The 15,116-nt window shown below is 36.0% G+C and overlaps 1 pseudogene; it reads left to right on the top strand.

Annotated features, from left to right (window-relative positions):
- The first annotated feature begins 3,931 nt into the window (after positions 1-3,931).
- On the top strand, positions 3,932-4,794 carry LOC473695 (large ribosomal subunit protein eL6-like; annotated as a pseudogene).
- The last annotated feature ends 10,322 nt before the right edge of the window (positions 4,795-15,116 follow it).

Below are 15,116 nucleotides of genomic sequence, written 5' to 3' on the forward strand. Positions count from 1 at the left end.
CTGGCAGCCCTTGCCGACTAAGACACATGATTTCAGTCATAAATTTTACCCTGCCTGCTCCCTAAAAGATTTAAAGTGGCTAAAATTGGGCTACCATTAATAAATTCTGTTAAGCCAGGGGAATGAACTTAGTCTAGACTCTGAAGAGGATGTTGTCTTTGGAAGAGCTGCAAGGCTGGTATGAAGATGATGGTGGAAGCAGTATAAGCAATGGCATGAAAGTGGGGCAATATGAGGCATGGCCAGGGGATAAGATGCAGACCAAGGAAAGATGACCCGATGGTTGGGTTCTCATTCTCATGAAATATCCTTTCAAAATGGTTACCAAACTTTCACAAATTGACAAAGAGAAGCTGTCAGGTACTATAATATCCTTTGATATATTTGTATTTTCAGACCTAGGTCATTCTGCCAACGCAGTGAAGGATGACAAGGAAAGAGAAAAGTTAGAGGCAAAACCAATCTCATGTGATTTCAGCCACTGATTTAAAGAAAGAAAAAAAAACCTTTCAATCAGAAAATTTTTAAAGATAACTTTAAAATAGCCCTTGAAACAGATGAATTAAATGTTTTCTCACTATGTTATGGCATATTGTATATATGCAACAAATATTTTCTCATAAGTTTCCCCATGCTTCTTTAATACAACCCTGCCCTAATTATTTTTTTGGTCACCCATTAATTTGGAGGAAATTCTTAGGTGTCTATTTCTGAAGTCATCTCTTCATGCACCCAAATTGTTCTGACAGCATTAGTCTATGCTTTTTAAAACTGATATCCACTTAAATTCTCTACTGTTTCATGACCAGCTTGTTCTATGCTCCTTCCAGGAAGCAATGGAATCTCTATCCTAGCATCTACAAAACCCCATGTACATCTACCATGCAATATAATAACAATGATAATATAAATATTTGGCTGAAGCAGAGATAAGTGAGGCAGAACCCATGAATGTCTCAATTGCCAGTTTGATATGCTGTCTCTGTCTATCTTGAGTCACTGTCCTGCATAAAGTGTTGAAAGTGTAATTAAAAGATTGGCATAATAGTTCTAATTAGCAAGACGTCGTGCAAGAAGAAATTAATTTTAAAGTTGTGATAACAAGCTCATTGGCCTCCTATGTATGTTAGATTTGGTGGGATGCTTATAGAGGCCATGTCAATGTGACTAATTGGCTGTGGGACTGATGCAATTGGTTAAACTGATTCTCTACAGGTTGTCTCAACTGCTTATGAGTTCTGGATTCAGATGTTATGGGTCCTTGGAACTAAGGTGCTGCAGTGAGCTAGACTGCTGTCCTGTAATCTATATGAGTCATATAACTGAGAATTGTTTTTAATCTTCTTCCATTCCTCTAACCCCATCATCACTGTACTACTTGCAAATCCTCCAGTCATCTGAATGCTATTACAGAGCCAACTAAATGGAGAGGATTCATTTAACTGACACAAAAGAGCTCTGAGAGTCTCCTTTCCCCAAACTCATTCTGCCTAAATTACCACATGATGAACATGCATTTATTTTTGTAATAATAATTAGCATTATTGCAGTTCATATTTTCCAAGAGCAGTAATATTTCATTTTTAAATCTCCATGGCTTTATGAGTTAGGTCAGTGTTTTTTCTGTATAACAAATTTGGAAACTGAGGCATCATGGGGTTAAAATGCAAATGACTTACTCATAGTCACAGTGCTGGGATTAAAGCCCAGGAGAAATGACCCAATTCTGGGTTCAGACCAATGAGCAACACTCCTTCCTCACCTGAGTTTTGGGGTTTATATTAATTTTAGCTTATAATAGTGTGACTGCTACCTAAAAGCAATTTTCTATAGATCTGAGAAAGTTTCATATCCATCATGCTAAGCAACATTCTAAAATCATTTCTACCTTTTTAACTTTGTAATTTATCTTTAAATGCCCATATGCACCCAAGGCACATACATCTAGGAATTGCTAACATGTACCACAATATTTTTATTACACATTTTGAACAAAAGAATTAGCTAAAAAATTAGATAAAATGAAATCAAATTGGAAAGAGAAAAAAACAACACAAATCTTTCCTTACAATTTAGTCAAACTGAAGGCTACTATAGACATGAAAATATGCTATAACTTAGAAAACCTTAAATTCTTTTGATAAATACCTCTCTGTTATTCCCTAATTTCTTCAGAAGGGCCCCTACCAAATCTTAAATATTCATATTTTTATCGATGTAATATAATTTCCCCATTTTAATAAGTGGTGTGTTATATTTTTATTTAACTTATTTTCTGACTACCGTTTTCAGTTCCAAATGGTCCTTATGTTCTTTGGAAGAGTGTCCAAAGAAAACAAACTTTTTTTAGCTCTCTCTATCTCTCTCTCTCTCTCTCTCTCTATATATATATATAGATAGATAGATAGAGAGATAGATAGGTAGATATACACACACACAATATACACACACATACATATACATGCACATATATATTTATATATAGTTAATTGACAAGATAAAATTGCATACATTTATGGTTTATAACATATTTTGATCTATACATTGTGGAAGGACAAAATCAAGCTATTTAACATATGCATTACCTCACATACTGTCATTTATTTTTTGTGGTGAGAACACTTAAAATCTACTCTCTTAGCAATTTTCAAGAATACAATATATTGTTATTAATTATAATCACCATATTGTATAATAGATCTCTTCAATTTACTCTTCCTAACTGAAATTTCATATCCTTTGACCATCTCTCCAACCCTCCCTTCAACCCTCCCCCTGCTTTCAGCCCCAGGTAACTAACAACTATTCTTTTTTTTTTTTTTTTTACTTTAAGTTCTGGGATACATGTGCAGAGCATGCAGGTTTGTTACATAGGTATACATGTGCCATGCTGGTTTGCTGCACCCATCAGCCCATCATCTACTTTAGGTATTTCTCCTAATGCTATCCCTCCCCTTGCCTGGCACCCTCTGACAGGCCCCGGTGTGTGATGTTCCCCTCCCTGTGCCCATGTGTTTTCATTGTTCAACTCCCACTTATGAGTGAGAACATGCAGTGATTGGTTTTCTGTTCCTGTGTTAGTTTGCTGCGAATGATGGGTTTCCAGCTTCATCCATGTCCCTGAAAGGACATGAACTCATCCTCTTTTATGGCTGCATAGTATTTCCTGGTGTATATGTGCCACATTTTCTTCATCCAGTGTAACACTGATAGGCATTTGGGTTGGTTCCAAGTCTTTGCTATTGTGAACAGTGCTGCAATAAACATATGTGTGCATGTGTCTTTATAGTAGAATGACTTATAATCCTTTGGGTATATACCCAGTAATGGGATTGCTTGGTCAAACGGTATTTCTGGTTCGAGATCCTTGAGGAATCTCCACACTGTCTTCCACAATGGCTGAACTAATTTACACTCCCACCAATAGTGTAAAAGCATTACTATTTCTCCACATCCTCTCCAGCATCCGTTGTTTCCTGACTTTTTAATGATCACCATTCTAACTGGTGTGAGATGGTATCTCATTGTGGTTGTGATTTGCATTTCTCTAATGACCAGTGATGATGAACTTTTTTTTCATATGTTTGATGGCCACATAAATGTCTTCTTTTGAGAAATGTCTGTTCATATCCTTTGCCCACTTTTTGATGGGGTTGTTTTTTTCTTGTAAATTTGTTTAAGTTCCTTGTAGATTCTGGATATTAGCCCTTTGTCAGACGGATACATTGCAAAATTTTCTCCCACTATTCTACTCTGCGTCTGTTAATTCTACTTCTTTAGGTTCCACATTTAAGTGAGATCATGTGGTACTCGTCTTTCTGTGCCTGGCTTATTTCACTTAGCATGATGTCCTCTAGATTCACTCATGTTGTCACTAATGACAGAATTTCCTTCGTTATAATGGCTGAATAGCTCTTTCCCATCTTGCATGATGGCAGATGAAAAAGTTGACAAGCCAGATACTAAGGAGAAGAAACCCAAAGCTAAGAAGTCTGACGCTGGTAGCAAGGTGAAAAAGGGTACCCTCAAGGCTAAAAAGCCCAAGAGGAGAAAGCCCCATTGCAGCTGAAACTCTATCCTTGTCAAAGGAATTGCCAGATATTCCCAATCTGCCATGTATTCCAGAAAGGCCATGTACAAGACGAAGTACTCTGCCGCTAAATCCAAGGTTGAAAAGAAAAAGGAGAAGGTTCTTGCAACTGTTGCAAAACCAATTGATGATAACAAGAATAGCAGTACCAGGTTGGTTAAACTTCTCAAAGGGCCTAGATATTATCCTACTAAAGATATGACTCGAAAGATTTTGAGCCATGTCAAAAATCCCTTCAGTCAGCACGTGAGAAAACTGTGAGCCAGCATCACCCGTGGGACCATTCTGATCATCCTCACTAGGTGCCACAGAGGCAACAGGGTGGTTTTCTTGAAGTAGCTGGCTAGTGACCTGTTACTTATGACTGGACCTCTGGTCCTCGATCGAGTTCCTCTACAAAGAGCACGTTGGAAATTTGTCATTGCCACCTCAACCAAAATTGATGTCAGCAATGTGAAAATCCAAAAACATCTTACTGACATTTACTTCAAGAAGAAGAAGCTACAGAAGCCCAGACACCAGGAAGGTGAGATCTTCAACACAGAAAGAGAGAAATACGAGATTACAGAGCAGTGCAAAGTTGATCGGAAAACTGTGGACTCAAAAATTTTACCAAACTCAAAGCTATTCCTCAGCTCCAGGGCTACCTGTGATTTGTGTTTGCCCTGATGAATGGAATTTATCCTCACTAATTAGTGTTCTAAATTCCTTAAGAAGAACCTAATGAAATAACTTACATATTTAAATAAATAAAAAATAAAGGCTGAGTAGTATTCCTTTGTGAAAACAGTCATTTTTTTAACCTTTACCTTCTGTGTGGACCCATAGCACTTACAATAGTATTGTCAGAAATCTTTCTTTATGGTTTGTTGTTCCAGGAGCCTTTACAATCTTGATTTATCATTTTTTCAGTAGAATATCATCAACTGTCCTATTCATCATAGTATAATATTCATGATTCAAGTTAATCTGTGACTATAGTGGTCTTTCAAGCTTATTTATTGTCTTATATCTCAGTTTGAGTAGGTTACTATGGCAACAGGCACTATAGAAATGTACAAGATAAATAATGGATTATGAATCTTCACAGGTGTCCAGCTAGGATATTTTTAATGAAAAGCCACTCTAAAATTGAAAGAATCTTTCTCATATATATGTTATGACCCACATGTTGAAATCACTCATTTATAAACAGGTATGCCTATCACCAAAAAGCCAGGTGAGTTCTTCTCAATTTAGAAACACACTTTAGGAAGTTACTTTAGGTTTGCACTTAGCAAAATAATTAAACTAGTTTTACTTTATTTCTCTTAAAGTTGCCAAGCCTAAAAGCATCACAAACACTAAATGGGTTCATTGCTTTTCTTCATCCATCTTAGCTCAAATCAGATATGGCTTAACATTTGCTCTATAACAAGCATTTGTATGTCTTGATGTACAAATTTCATAGGCAAATTTTAAAGGAACTTTGACAAATGGCAATATCTGTAGATGGGTTGAAGCCCAGGAGTATGAGAAATCTGGAATTCATTTTGTGTACAGAATAGTTAAAGGAGCAGGGTGAAAAAAGACAACAGAGCACATGAGAGCTGCCTCCAGGGTTTGAAGATTCAGTGAAAGAGACAACTTATTCTGTAGCTCTCTGGAATGCAAAAATACAATCCAAGTGTAGCACTGAGAAGAGGTAGGTTTGGTTTCCACATACAAAGTGGCTGTGCAACGCCAAGAGCTCGTCAGTATAGAAACAACGGCCTCATGATGTAGTGAGCTCCCTGAGAGAATTCCTGGAGGGCGGGATGCTTGGAAAAGAAAGCTGCTAGGATCCCTTCAAATTCCGTTACATAATTCTTGGATAAGAATTGTGAACATTTGGTGAGCTACCATATGTTTTACCTATTTTAGCTCATTTCATCCTCACAAGAATCTTATGAAGTAGATACTAGTATTACATAAACAAGGAAACTGAGTGGCAACAACAAAATTCAATACTTTGTCCGAGGGCACTTGATAGGAATAGTAGATTTGGAATTCAAAACCAAATAATTTGATGCCACAGCCAAAGCTAACGACTATGCCACAGAGCTCTTAAAACTGAGTGGCGCGTTGGTTCTGTATGACCCTAAATGTCTCCAAACAACCCTTCAGAAGTCTATGTCTATTAATAGTCTCATCTTTAGCAGTGATGCTACATATCACAAGTGTATGTGGTGTCTAAATTCAACTAGATAACTAGAAGTACAACTATTATCTTTGTGTGTTTGTGTGTGCATGTGTGTATGTATGTATGTTAGGGAAGCAGTCTGAGAATATTTGGGCACTGAAAATGAGTTATCATGTATTTGCACTTAAAGCTTCTGTCTTCTGTCCACTTCTCTATCAACACTTTTTTATTGGGTGACTCATCTTGTCTCATGGCTTTACATGCTATCTACATATTGATTTCTCAAATTTAAATCTCCAGCCCTGACTCCCCAGCTTTGATCTCCAGATACATCTATATTCCTGCCTGCTTATCATGGATGTCCAATTTGGGATGCCCAAAGTACAATTCTTTCCAAAAGCTTACCTATGTGTATAGGCTTTTACCAGAAATAAATATTTTATCTCTCTTTTTAAATTGAGTTTTGCCTTTCCACATTATACTAATACATAATGAATATGATTTTACAAGTTCCATTTTCATTTTCCAGGGCACAGTAACTCAAACCGTATTATCTGAAAGCTGTGTTCAATGTCAGTTATTTCAAATACTCTTTCCAGTGACGTCAGCAAGATGGCTGACTGGAGTTACCTGGTACCCGTCACTCCCACAAAGATGAATTAAAACAATGAATAAACAACTGTATTTTGACTAGAGTGACTGAGGAAGTACACTGGAGAGCCCCAGGGGAGCAGGGAAATCCTTGTGAAGCATGGAAGCCCTTGATAACACCACAGAGAGGGGAGCGAGGCATCCTGACTCTGCCAAAAAGTCTCCCCTTCCTGAATGAGCTCAGAGTCAGGGGAGACATTTTCTTATAGAGAAAAAGCAAGACAGAGATCTCCATCAGTCCCCACTGCTGCCACATACACCAGCCATCCTTGCTATCTAAAAGTTCCTTGGTCCTCACAGGCCCCAAATCCAGTTTGGAGAGCAGCTGGAAGTACACACAGCTACACTGACTTAGAGTAGAAACCCACCTTGAGCATCTTCCAACCCTAAGACTAAGCACCTATGGTTTGGGGCAATCTTGAAATTGGACCCACTGCTAGGCATCCTGCACCACCATCATGACAAACTCCTACAGCTTAGGCTACTGAGGCAATAACAGACATCACTAATTCGGATTACAACTGAAAAAGCACAGGGATCACACTAATGAATCTACTCAGATAAAAAAGCCAATGTCCCATACCCAAACAACACCCTAGGGAGTCATCTACAGGCAAAAGTCTCTCCCTATAAAAGTTACTCTATAAAATTAGAAAAAGCTACTATTCCACTAGATGTGCAGAGATCAATGTAGGGACATAAAGACATGAAGCAAGAAAACATGACACCCCGAAATGAATACAATTAGTCTCTAGTGACAGACCCCAAAGGAAAGGACATATATAAAATGCCTGAAAGGATCAATTCAACAAGAGGATATAACAATTGTAAATACATATGTGCCCAACAATGAAGCACCCAAATATATAAAGCAAATAATATTATTAGACATAAAGGGAGAGACAGATGCAAAACAATAAAAGTAGGGCACTTCAACACCCCACTTTCAACAATGGGCTGATCATCTAGATAAAAAAATTAACACAAACAGCAGACTTAAACTGCACCACAGACCAAATGGCCCTAACAAACATTTACAAAACACTCCATCTAACAGCTGCAGAATACACTTTCTTCTCAACTACATGTGAAACATTTTCCAGGTAGATCACATGTTAGACCACAAAACAATTTTTAACAAATTTAAGAATATAGAGATCATATCAAGTATCTTTTCTGACCACAATGATATGAATCTAGAAGTCAACAATTAGAAAAACTTTGGAAACTTTACAAGTATGTGAACATTAAACATGTTTCTAAACAACCAAGAGTCAATGATGAAATTGAAAGGGAAATTAAAAATTTCCTTGAGAGAAATGAGAATGGAAACATATCATACCTATGTGATCTAGGATCTAAAGTTTATAGCAACAAATGTCTACACCAAAAAATAAAGATATATGATAACCTAACAATATTGCACAAGAAACAAGGAAAACAAGAGCAAACTAACCTAAAATTAGTAGAAGGAAGGAAATAATAAAGCTCAAAGCAGAAATAAACAAAATGGAGACTAAAAACCAATTCAAAAAATCAACAAAATAGAGTTGGCTTATTGAAAAGATAAATAAAATGGACAAACCTTTAGCTAGACTAAGAAAAAAGTAAGAAGGCTGAAATAAATACAACCAGAGATGAAAAAGGAGACATTACAACTGATACCACAAAAGACAAAGATCATAAGAGACTATTATGAATAGCTATATACCAACAAATTTAATAACATAGAAGAAGTGGATAAATTCCTGAACATACAGTGTACCGAGATTAAATTATGAAAATATAGAAAATCTGAACAGACCAATAACAAGTGAGGAAATTGAATCAGTAATAAAAAGTCTTCCATCAAAGAAAAGCCCAGGACCTGATTGATGGCTTCCATGCTGAATTCTACCAAACATTTAAAGAAGAATGAATACCAATTCTTTTTTAAATACTCCAGAAAATTGAGAAGGAGGGAATACTTCCAAACCCATTTTATGAGATCAGTATTAGTCTAATTCCAAAAACAAATAAGAACACAACAAAAATAACAAAATTACAGGTCAATATCCCTGATGAACATAGAAGCAAACATTCTCAGTGAGATACTAGCAAACCAAATCCAACAGTGCATTAAAAAGATCATTCACCATAATCAAGTGGGATTCATGCCAGATATTCAGGGATGATTTAACATATGCAAATAAAAAAATTTGATCCACCATATTAACAAAACGACAAAAAGCATATGATCATTTCAAAAGATGAAGAAAAAGCATTGACAGAATTCAACAACCATTCATGATTAAAAATAAATCTCTAAAAATTAGATATAGAAGGTATCTACCTCAACACAACAAAGGCCATATATAACAAACCTATAGCTAACATCATACTCAATGGTGAAAAGCTGAAATCTTTTTCTGTAAGATCAGAAACAAGTCAAGGATACCCACTTTCACCATTTCTATTCAACTCAGTACTGAAGTCCTAGCCAGAGCAATTAGGCAAAAGTAAGAAATAAAAGGCATCCAAATTGGAAAGGAGAATATCAAATTGTTCCTGTTTGTAGACAATGTGATCTTATATATAGAAAACTGTAAATACATCAGCAAAAAAAGAAAAAAAAACCTTTTAGAACTAATAAATGAATTAAGTAAAGTTGCAGGATACAAAATCAACATACAAAAATCTGCAGCATTTATATATGCTATAGTGAACTATCTGAAAAAGAAATTTAAAAACCAGTTCCATTTATAATAGCTACTAAAAATAAGATACCTAGGAATAAACTTAACCAAGGAGGTAAAAGATCTCAACACTGAAAACTATAAAACTTTGATGAAAGAAATGGAAGAGAATACAAATAAATGGAAAGATATCCCATTTTTATGAATTTTAAAATCTTATATTGTTGAAATGGCCATATTACCAAAGAGAGCTACAGTTTTAGTGCAATCCCTATGAAAATTCCAGTGTCACTTCTTGTAGATATAGAAAAAGCAATCCTAAAGTTGATATTGAACCACAAAATACACAAATAAAGCTGGGGGTATCACACTATCTGACTTCAAAATACACTACAAATTATCACGTGTACTCCATAAATATTTGCAATTATTATGTATACATAAATATAAGAATATATAATACAAAACTATACTGACCAAAAGAGCATGGTGTGGGCATAAAAATAGACACAAAGACTAAAGGAACAGAATAGAGAGCCCAGAAATAAATTCACACATATACAGCCAACTGATTTTTGTGGAAAAAGTCTATTTAATAAGTGGTTCTGGGAAAATTAAATATCCACACACAGAAGAATGAGACTAGACACCTACCTCTCAGTATATACAAAAATCAACTCAAAATAGATTAAAGACTTAAATGTAAAACCTGAAACTATGGAACTACTAGAAGAAAAATAGGATAAATACTTCATGATATTGGGCTGGGCAAGGATTTTTTAAATAAGACCTCAAAAGCACAGGCAAAAAAAGCAAAAACAAACAAATGCTGTTATATCGAACTAAAAAGTTTTGCACAGTGAAAGAAACTATTAACAAGGTGAAAAGACAACCTACACAATGGAAGAAAATATTTCCAAACTATACATCTGACAAAAGATTACTATTCAGAATATATAAGGAACTTATACAATTCAACAGCAAGAAAACAAATAACCTAATTTAAAAATGGACAAAAGACCTTAATAGACATTTCTCAAAAGAAGACATACAAATAGTCAACAGATATGTGAAAAAATGCTCAATATCACCAATCATCAGGGAAATGCCAATCAAAACCACAATAAGATACCACCTTAGTTGACTATTATCAAAAAGACAAAAGAAAACAAGTGTTGGTGAGGATGTGCAGAAAAAGAAACTTAGACACTGTTGGTGGAATTGTTTACTATCACAGCCATTGTGGAAAACAGTATGGTGGTTCCTTAACAAACTAAAAATAGAACTACTATATGATCCCACAATCCCACCACTGGGTATATATTCAATAGAAATGAAATCTGTATGTCAGAGAGATCGTGGCACTCCCATGGTTACTGCAGCACTATTTTCAATAGCCAAGATACGGAGTCAACCTCAGTTTCAATCAATGGATGAACAGATAAAGAAAATGTGGCAAACAGACCGGGCGTTGTGGCTCACACCTGTAATCCCAGCATTTTGGGAGGCCAAGGTGGGAGAATCACTTGAGCCTAACCTTGAATTCCTATTCAAGGTTACAGTGAGCTATGTTCATCCCACTGCACTCCAGCCTGGGAGACAGGTCTCAAGAAAGAGAGAAAAAGGAAAGGGAAAGGGAAAAGGAAAAAAGTAAGAGAGAGAAAGAAAGAGAAAGGGAGAGAAAGAAAGAGAGCAAAAGAAAAAAAGAAAATGTGGTATATATACACAATGTAATATTATTTTGCGATAAAAAAAAGAAATCCTGTCATTTGTGGCAAGATGGACAGATCCAGGGGTTGTCACGTTAAGTAAAATAAGCCAGGCGTAGAAAGACAAATACTCCATGATCTCACTCACATATGGAAACTTTAATAATGTTGATATCATAGAAGCAGAGAGTACAATGGTGGTTACCAGAGACTGGGGAGGGAAAGAGGAAGAGGTGTAAAGGGGGAGGTTGGTCAATGGGTACAAAGTTACAATTAGATAAGAGGAATAAATTCTGCTGTTCTATTGCACAGTAGAGTGACTGGCTAACAGTAAAATATTACATATCACAAAGTAACTAGAAAGGAAGCTTTTGAATGTTCTCACCACAAAGAAATGATAAATGCATGAGGAAATACACTACCATAATTCGATTACTATACACATAGATATGTGTTGAAGCATTAAATTGTACCCCATAAATATGTACAGTTACAATGTGTCCATTAAATACATTAAATAAAAATTAAACAATACTCTTTTCACCTTTGAAACTGTATGTACACTTTTTACAAGGTATGTTTCAGAATTAGACTGAAAAATAGGAAGATATAATGAGCTATCATTCTAGATCCCCTTTGTTCTTTTTCTGTAATAAAATAATTATCATTTCTGGGGAAAATAAGTTGTCATACCTAAAAAGCCTGGGAACATGATAATCTAGTTGAAAAGCATAAAGATTGGAATCAGATACACCTGGGTTTAATCTGTCATTCACAGGCTATGTAACTCTAGACGAGTTGCTTAGCCTCTGAGACTCATTTCATGATTTGTAAATTGGGATGTTACAGGATTTTATTGGATTGAAGTAAAATATTCCAAGCCTAGTGCCTATTACATAGTAGGCTTGAAATAGTTGTTTACCTGCCCTCTCAGCACTCCCAGAAAACATTCTTGTTATAGAGTATGAGTGAGGGAGCTGAATATAAAAGTAGAGAGTTGATATAAACTCTTGGACACTCTGGTTCAGTGTGTTATGTTCCTTTAAACGCTTAATTATGTCTTTCCCTTTAGAGCTTTAACTTTGTTGTATATATATAAAAAAAACTCTGTTGCATTGCATTCATATTTTGTGACTTATTTTGACTGCTATTAACCTGTCAAGTATTTGTTCTTCTTTAAATTTATATTTTAAAGGGTATGTTACATTCTTTCTCATGATTTTATCAGAGCTTGAAAGCAAAATCTTATTTTGAAGAAGACATTGTCAATGTTATATTGAAGCCAATAAAAAAATTGGATATGCAGGAAAAATATTGCTTCACAGGTAAATTTTAATGTTTAAAATATGACATTTTCAGTCTCTATCTGCATTGTTTATCTCAGAATATTCAGAATATGATGAGTGGCTGAAAGTGAATCTGAATTCTCTCCTACTCCTGGGCAGTAATAAGCCTATAACTTTAGAAATGTAATGAGGAACCCAAACTAAAAAAGAAACAAAGATTTTTCACTTTAGTTTTGTGCAGATTTTCAGAAAGAAGCAAAAGAAATTTGCAGATTTGGCTCTAGAGCAAGTTACATTTAACATGTTGGTATGAGAACAAATGTGACAATTAAAAACAACCAAATGGTTACCTAGTTTAGAGAGCAGAGAGGGAAAAAATAGAAAGTAACACCTTCTGTGGAAGTAAAAGAACAAATGGCAATGCTAGATATGGAATTGCATCAATATAGTTCTTTTTCCAATATAAAATGCCTTGGAAACTTACAGCAAATAATACAAACTTGACAGAATATGTTCTCAGATTTACTTTCTATATCTTATAAAAAGACTAACAGGCAGTTCAAGCATCGTGTGCACCTTGGCTTTTCTTTTTTATCTCTTAGCCAGTTGGCTTGCTATTGTCCCTTTCCTACTTTCACCACTTCCTCCACTGTGCAGTACTTACCCTTGCTCTTAACAAATACAGATTGTACTCATGAGAAAACATATTGCTCTGAACATACCATAAAACAACAAATTTTAGCCCAGCTTTTCTTTTCCAGTGTTCTACAAATTGTGGCCTAAGAAATATCTGCAGCAGAATTACCTGGTGTATTCATTAATTCTTAGGCTCCACCCTAGACCTAGTAAATCAGAATCTCTGAGGATAGGGCCTGGCAATCCACAAATTAAACATACTTTCCTAGTGATTACACTCAAGTTGGAGAACCACATCACCCAATGATCATTTATTTAAACTTAACATGATTCAAATTACTGAGACTTCCGTCTTCCAAAGACACTCTTTTAACCACAAGAGGGACAGATGAGAAGAGTAGAAAGCTCGGGGCTACATGCTGGAAGACAAGAGACCAACTCCTGCTTCTAACACTTCATGAGCATATGATCTGGCTTTCAGCCTCCTCATCTGTAAGACAGGAGAAAACCACCTGCCCAAGCCATCTCAGAGGGCTGAAGAGAAAACAAAATGTAATGGAAAGTGTTTTGAAAACTGTAAATTTCTACACAAGTCTGAAGTCTTGTCATATTATTTTGATGATACCTAAGACGATTTTCTGAAAACTGCCTCAGAATAAAGAGAGCGTTTAGAAAAAGAAGGAAGGATGTGTTTTTTAGATAAGGGGTTAAGACTATGTGAAGAATTATTAGCATAAAGTTTTCCCAGATGACTTCTATCTACTTCCATTAAATCTAGTAACTAATTCATTCATGCCATTTGTGCCATGTACCACACTAGCTGCTAAAGATGCAGTGAAGAAAATGATATTATCACCCTGGATCACAACTATACATGGGGAGATAGACACACGATTCATTATAGAACAATGTGACTACTAATACGCAAAATGCTAGGAAGCAAATAGGCAGGAAGATCAGGAGGGATTTGTGAATGGTTTCATTGAGGAGAATATATTTGTGTTGTGCCTTAAAGGATGTGTAGAGGTTCACTAGTCCTTTAAAAGAGGAAGGATCTTCAGGAAGAAGGGACAGTATCAGAAAAGGCAACTATGTCTAAAAGTGCAGAGTGGGTTTGGGGAGCATGAGGAATAATCTGGACAGGTGAAGCACAAGGAATTTTGCAGACACAGATGGCTTCATGACTTGCTCTTCTGCTAATTAACTGTGTGATTCCCCAGTTTATTCTTTGTTAAATGGAGACAAAAAGAACTTGCAGAATTGTTTTGAGGAATAAGTATTGTGTAGGCCATTCTTGCATTGCTATAAAGGAATACCTGAGACTGGATAATTTATAAAGAAAAGAGGTTTAGTTGGCTCACAGTTCTGCAGGCTGTAGAGCAAGCATGGTGCCAGCCTTTGCTCGGCTTCTGCAGAGGCCTCAGGAAGCTTTTACTCATGGCAGAAGGTGAAGTGGCACATCCCATCAGAGCAGAAACAAGAGGTTGGGGTGGGGGGTGAGGTGCCAGACACCTTTAAAGAACCAGATCTTGCAAGAACTTACTATCATGAGGACAGCACCAAGGGGTTGATGCTAAACCATTCATGAGAAATCCACAACCATGATCCAATCACCTCCCACCAGGCCCCACCTCCAACAATGGTGATTACAATTCAACATGAGATTTGAGTGGAATCACAGATCCAAACCATATCAAGTATAAAACAGTAGTAGGCATTCAATAATCACTACTAGTAGTAGAAATTCAACATTCTAATAATGATTGAGAGTCTATCTAAATAGTGTAAAAGAAAAAGAAATAGGTGAAAAGTCACTGGTTCTCAAGCCCTGAACACATGGACTGGAAACAAACAATACGTGTTCAGGACTACAGGTGTGTTATGGATTTCACGGCTGAAATAAATATA

This window comes from Pan troglodytes, chromosome X (genome assembly GCF_028858775.2).
Source record: "Pan troglodytes isolate AG18354 chromosome X, NHGRI_mPanTro3-v2.0_pri, whole genome shotgun sequence".
Taxonomy (NCBI): domain Eukaryota; kingdom Metazoa; phylum Chordata; class Mammalia; order Primates; family Hominidae; genus Pan; species Pan troglodytes.